Here is a 7309-nt window from a genome sequence, read left to right as displayed (position 1 = left end):
TAGCCTCATATACCACATCACTGGTATAAGACAATCAGAAATTTTTCCAACAATTAATATAGGTTCTGACAATACATGACCATGCATATTAAAAGCTAAAATCAACACAGGAGTTGGTGCCAACATATTGCTACTGTGCATGCTGAAGGATATGTACCAAAAAGTGGTGCTTCATGGTACAACCCACAAAAGACTGTTTCACTGTGTATAGCAGATCATCACATCTGTGTATTGGCAGAATCACATTGCAGCATCAATGTGTCAGATCATCTAGAATTACCAAAGTCTTCTACCTGGTTGATATTAACGGCTCAACAGCGGCAAGACAAACAGTATACAGAGGTCTCATTATAGTCACAACTCATAAGATTCATTCATAACTACTGTTCATATAGGGGCTTCATGTTCCATATTGTATATGTTGTGTGGTTTTGAATGCACAAACCGGCTAGTATGTAAATCTGTGAACTGACCTGGGATGCATCAGGATATTCAATAACTTGTGAACTTCTGTGAAACATGCTAAACCTATCAACCCTAACAGCAGTGACAGCTTCTACGTCTACATAATATTCCATCCTCTCCTTGGATGAAAGTAGTAAAAAAACCTATTCATATTGCATGGAGAAGATTTACATTCTTATGATGGATTACTTTTCTAGATCTTACATCGTTTAATAATTTAGCAACACAAGAAGTGTGACACAATGAGCACATTTTCAGTTTATTTAGTATCCTGAAACAGATAGTATTTGACAATGGATTGCCTTACCCTAGCAAACCATTTAAATGCATGTGTACTAATTAAGGAATGACCCATATCATACTGTCACCCTACCATCTGTACTCAAACAGTCTAGATGAACAAATGGGATGTACTGTCAAACCAGTGATCATTATGTGTGAAATAACAAAACCAGATTTACACATTGTGCTGTTGCATTTTCATATAACACCAGTAGAAAAGGGGATATTATGTTCGGAACAACTTATGCTCGAAAGGGAAATGTGATTGACTTATCCCAGCAACCAATTGTCTAGCCATAACAGTGGAAGAATTATAAACTATAGGAGGATAGTTTGGACTTCCAAAATGGCATTGACAAATTGCAGGAAAGGATGGATAGATAGTAAATGAGGTTCAATGCAGTGAAATGTGAGGTGGTGCACTTTGTCAAAAGAACGCTGAAAGGTAATAAAAAATGTGGGGTAAAATTCTAAAGGGGGTACAGGAGGAGAGGGACTTGAGTGCACAGAATATTGAAGATGGCAGGACAGGTAGAAAGAACAGTAAAAGTTACTCAGCTATATTGTAGAATATAAGAACAAGGAAGTGAACTTGTACAAGACATTTGTTAGACTGCAGCTGGATTGTTGTATACAGTTGTGAGCACAGTTATGAATGCATTGGAGAAGTGCAGAAGCACTGTACTAGAACAGTTCCGGGTATGACAAACTTAATCAACAAATAGATTCGAAGAAACTGGGACTGTACTCCCTGGAGAGAAAAAGTGAACTGACACGAGATAACAGAGCCAGACTAGTTAATAGAACCAATGCAGGCACAATGGGTCAAATGACATCCTTTTGCATCATAATAATTATGTGATACATTCTTCTTCAAAGACAAAGGAGAATGAAAGACATACATGATGAATAAATAAATAAAGAACTACCAGAAATGTGCACTGAGCAGACAGTTAGAGTGAGAAATCCAAATCTGAACATTATTTGATACCAACATTTCTAAAATATGCAACCAGTTGAGCTCATATGAAATTCTTACTGATCATGTTACCACATTGGGAAGGAACAGAAGCCAGCTCAGGTCAATCAATCGTGCATAAAGATGAACATTCTGACGATGTTGATTGTGTGATGATGTTGAGTGACAGTAACTAGTAGTAAGATGACCAAGTTATCAGCCAAGTGCAACAGAAAATAACGTATCTTTCCAGATGGCTAGATAATAATGAGATGAGGCCAAGTTGTCAAACTTCCAGATCATTTTATTGAAGCTTGTAATGTTAATCTTGTAAACATGGTTTTACCTGTTTATATAATTATTGAAGAGAAATGCTCATGATATCATCACTGTGTCATATCATGTGACCTAAGGGTATACAAATCATATATTTCATCTTAACTGGAATCACTTGAAGCATGACACCTATTAGAAGCATTCTGCTTTCTGCTGTAGTCCACTATCTTTGAAGCCAAGACACTTCTATGCCCGTGAATATAATATTTGTATATAATAATGAGCTGTAATAAATATTTGTTGGGTTTTTCAAGATCCATGCCTAGTTTCTTCTCTTGAGGGTGTAACATAACCTTTGCTTCTTCAGGTAAAATACACTGCTGGAGGTAAAGCCTACATTAAGATCCTCTCTATGGAAAATTAAAGGACCAACCAACATGGAGGCAGAAGCCAAAGTGGGGATTATTTACTTTCCAGTTCAGTTGGGACCCTTTGGTGTGATCAGGCATACCAACTTAAAAATGTCAATAATTTGGCTCTATTTAGGTTTTGTGTGTGGTAGGGGGAGCTGGCATGAAACTGATGTTGGGGTGAGAGTATAGATTCAAGGCAATTGGAGAAGTGAAGAAAGGTAAGTAGTCGGCTGGAGTTTCAAGCCACGTGGATGGTGGTTACTAAAGATGTACATACAAGTTTGCAGACAATGAAGGTTGGGGGAGATGCAGACAGTGAGGAGGATTGCCAGAAGATACAGCAGATATAGATAGGCTGGAGACTTGGGCAGAGAAATGGCAGATGGAATTTAATTCAGACAAATGTGCAATAATGAATTTTGGAAGTTTTAATGCAGGAGGGAAATATACAGTAAATGGTCAAACACTGAGAAGAGATCTAGGTGTAAAGCTCGACAGTTCTCTGAAAGTGCAATGGACATGGATAAGATGGTCAAGAAGACATATGGCATGCTTTCAATCATCTGCCAGAGCACAGAGTGTAAAAATTGGCAAGTCATATTGTAGAATCTTTTGAGGTCACATTTACAATATTGTGTACAGTTCTGGTTGCTACACTATCAGAAGGATTTGGAGGCTTTGGAGAGGATATAGAAACGGTTTATCAGGATGTTGGCTGGTTTGGAGGGTATTAGCTATGAGGATAGATTGGACTAACTTGGTTTGTTTTCACTTGAACATTGGAGGCTGAGGGATGACCTGATATGGGTTTACAAAATTATGTGAGGCATGGATAGATTGGATAGTCAGAGTCTTCTTCTCAGGGTAGAACTGTCAATTACCAGGGGACATAGGTTAATGTTAAGAGGGGGAAAGTATAAAAATATGTGAGAGTCAAGTTTTTACATAGGGAATGGCAAGTGCGTGGAATGCACTGCCAAATGAGGTATTAGAAACGATAGCAATGTTTAAGGTGCATCTTTGACAGATACATGAACAGGCAGAGAATAAAGGGGTACAGACTGTATGCTTTTCAGTTTAGAAATAGTGTCATGTGTCAGCACAGTCTTGGTGGACCAAAAGGCCTGTACTGTGCTGTTCTTTGTTCTTAACAGTGCAGACATCTGAAGCTTCTATGTGAATGATGCGCTTTCTCATGAACTCCACAAGCCCTTGTGAGTATTGTGAGGATAATTTCAGCATGACTGCTGGAAATGTGGCCTGACAATTTTGGAAACAAACATTCCTGTGCATTTCAATAGATGTACAAGTGCTTTGTATTGTCTATTTGTTGATGTGCACCAAATTTAAAGTGCACTGTGTTGTGATCTCATCATATGTCATCATTGGACAAGGCAGATCCCAGAGTGCAACTAGATTTGATTGATCATATTTTTGCTTGTTTTCATTTTAATGAGGTGATTATTCACTGAAATATAAGTATGCATGTTTCAGAAGTTTTTAAACATTAGGACAGAGTTTATTAGTCTAAAGTGATGAAGTTAAAGTATAGAAATGAAACTATTTTAGATTACTTACAATGTGGAAACAGACCTTCAGCCCAACCAGTCCACACCAACCTGCCGAAGCACAACCTACCCAGACCCATTCCCCTACACCTAACACTACGGGCAATTTAGCATGGCCAATTCACCTAACTTGTACATCTTTGGACTGTGGAAGGAAACCGGAGCACCAGAGGAAACCCACGCAGACACGGGGTGAATTTGCAAACTCCATACAGACAGTTGTCTGAGGTAGGAATTGAACCCAGGTCTCTGGCGCTGTGAGGCAGCAGTGCTAACCACTGTGCCACCGTGCCATCCATAATCAAAGATATTTAAATAAGTAGTAAAAGTATAACAACATGAATCCCAAAACACACCTTTGTGTGTTCCAAAAAAACCTCATATCCCTTGTATAGTAGAGGAGCCTTTGATTTACGATAGTCCAGTTTGCAACTGTGAACCGAGACAGGGGTGTAAGTTTAAAGATTCAACATATGAACAATTCCTGTGCTTAGAAATGGCTACTTTACATTTACATTGTCCTGCATTGTGTTCAAACTTGCATACAAATCGACTGGCAAATGAATTCCAGTATGGAACTCGTTCAGAACCCGGGTCTGCCTGTATCTAAAAGCAACTCTTGTACAGTGCTCACACTGGAAAAAAAATCATTCTCTAATACTTCAAATGACTTAAAGTAACTGTGACTTTAACTCCAAGATTGGAATAGCTTCTTCTTGGAGCTATCATACACCTGCATTAAAACATATTGAGCTTCAAGTAACACCTTCATGGTCTTATCCTAATGCTTCTGGTTTGGGACTATGACTGACTCCAAACTCTAAGATAATCTAGTTTCACTGTTTTCTTTTAGGAGCATTGCTCTACGCATCCAAGGACTTCATAGAACTGCCAAAAACAAAATAAAACTAAAATAAAGTCTGACCTTTGAAGTTATGGTTTGTAGTGTCTCTACCTCTATGCCAGGAGATTGGGTTCAAGTCCCACTGACTCTAGAGGTGGTAAATAACATCTCTGAATAGCTGATGAGGAAATATATATTAAAAAAACTGAGAAATTTCTAAGAGATCTTAAAGCACAAGGGTTTACTTTGCTTAGTCGTAAAACATCCTAATTTAAACAAAAAGCCATTAGTGCTACCAATTTCTGGATTAGAGTGGTGCTGGAAAAGCACAGCAGTTCAGGCAGCAACTGAGGAGCAGGTAAATCGACGTTTCGGACAAAAGCCCTTCATCTGGAATACAGGCAGAATGCCTGAAGGGTGGAGAGATAGCGTGGGGGTGGGGAGAAAGTAGCATAGAGTACAATAGGTGAATGGGGGTGGGGATGAAGGTGATAGGTCAGAGAGGAGGGTGGAGTGGATAGGTGGAAAGGAAGATAGGCAGGTAGGTCAGGTCATGGGGACAGTGCTAAGCTGGAAGTTTGGAACTGGGGTGAGGTGGGGGGAGGGGAAATGAGGAAACTGGTGAAGTCCACATTGATGCCCTGGGGTTGAAGTGTTCCGAGGCGGAAGATGAGCCGTTCTTCCTCCAGGCGTCTGGTAGTGAGGGAGCGGTGGTGAAGGAGGCCCAGGACCTCCATGTCCTCGGCAGAGTGCGAGGGGGAGATGAAATGTTGGGTCACAGGGCAGTGTGGTTGATTGGTGCGGGTGTCCCAGAGATATTCCCTAAAGCGCTCTGCTAGGAGGCGTCCAGTCTCCCCAATGTAGAGGAGACCGCATTGGGAGCAATAAATAATATTGGTGAATGTGCAGGTGAAACTTTGATGGATGTGGAAGGCTCCTTTAGGGCCTTAGATGGAGGTGAGGGAGGAGGTGTGGGCACAGGTTTTGCAATTCCTGCGGTGGCACGGGCAGATGCCAGGATGGGAGGGTGGGTTGTAGGGGGGCGTGGACTTGACCAGGTAGTCACAGAGGGACCGGTCTTTGCGGAAGGCAGAAAGGGGTGGGGAGGGAAATATATCCCTGGTAGTGGGGTCTGTTTGGAGGTGGCGGAAATGTTGGCGGATGATTTGGTTTATGCGAAGGTTGGTAGTGTGGAAGGTGAGCACCAGGGGCGTTCTGTCCTTGTTACGGTTGGAGGGGTGGGGTCTGAGGGCGGAAGTGCGGGATGTCGATGAGATGCATTGGAGGGCATCTTTAACCACCTGGGAAGGGAAATTGTGGTCTCTAAAGAAGGAGGCCATCTGGTGTGTTCTGTGGTGGAACTGGTGCTCCTGGGAGCAGATACGGCAGAGATGGAGGAATTGGGAATATGAGATGGCATGTTTGCAGGAGGTAGGGTGGGAAGAGGTGTAATCCAGGTAGCTGTGGGAGTCGGTGGGTTTGTAAAAAATGTCGGTGTCAAGTTGGTTGTCATTAATGGAGATGGAGAGGTCCAGGAAGGGGAGGGAGGTGTCAGAGATGGTCCAGGTAAATTTCAGGTCAGGGCGGAATGTGTTGGTGAAGTTGATGAATTGCTCAACCTCCTCACGGGAGCACGAGGTGGCGCCAATGCAGTCATCAATGTAACGGAGGAAGAGGTGGGGAGTGGTGCCGGTGCAATTACGGAAGATCGACTCTTTTACGTAGCCAACAAGGAGACAGGTATAGCTGGTGCCCACACAGGTGCCCATGGCAACCCATTTGGTCTGGAGGAAGTGGGAGGATTCGAAGGAGAAATTGTTAAGGGTGAGGACCAGTTTGGCCAAACGAATGAGAGTGTCGGTGGAAGGGTTCTGTTGGGGACGTCGGGAGAGGAAGAAACGGAGGGCTTGGAGGCCCTGGTCATGGCGGATGGAGATGTAGAGGGATTGGATATCCGTGGTGAATATGAGGCGTTGGGAGCCGGGGAAACGGAAGTCTTGAAGGAGGTGGAGGGCATGGGTGGTGTCTCGAATGTAACAGGGGAGTTCCTGGACTAGGGGGGATAGGACAGTATTGAGGTAGATAGAGATGAGTTCGGTGGGGCAGGAGCAGGCTGAGGTATTGGGTCGGCCAGGGTGGTCAGGTTTGTGGATCTTGGGAAGGAGGTAGAACCGGGCAGTGTGGTGTTCCCGGACTATGAGGTTGGAAGCTGTGGGTGGGAGATGTTACCATTAGTACTACCAATGTCAATCTGTTTTTAAAAAAGTTTATCATGGTTACAGAAATATTTACAAGTTTCATTAAGTACAGGCACTCAGAAAATCCATATGTCTGGAACCCAATTTAAAATAAATGATGTTAAAAAGACATACATAAATCACAGTTATGACATAAAAGATGTGAGGCACATAATACTTTGCTCGGTGTTGATGACACCATGGGAAGGTGGGAAGGCTGGGTAGTGTCCAACCTAAACTCTGCAGTCTCCCCTCATCCATCAGAA

General features: G+C 42.5%; 1 pseudogene; it reads right to left on the bottom strand.

Annotated features, from left to right (window-relative positions):
- Positions 1 to 5357: 5357 nt before the first annotated feature.
- LOC148149958 (uncharacterized) lies at positions 5358 to 6575 on the bottom strand (annotated as a pseudogene).
- Between the last annotated feature and the right edge of the window lie 734 nt (positions 6576 to 7309).

The sequence above is a fragment of the Chiloscyllium plagiosum genome, unplaced genomic scaffold, assembly GCF_037043375.1.
Source record: "Chiloscyllium plagiosum isolate Xiang-an unplaced genomic scaffold, Cpla_swu_hap1 HiC_scaffold_5, whole genome shotgun sequence".
Lineage (NCBI taxonomy): Eukaryota > Metazoa > Chordata > Chondrichthyes > Orectolobiformes > Hemiscylliidae > Chiloscyllium > Chiloscyllium plagiosum.
This window is presented reverse-complemented; position numbering and strand designations above follow the sequence as displayed.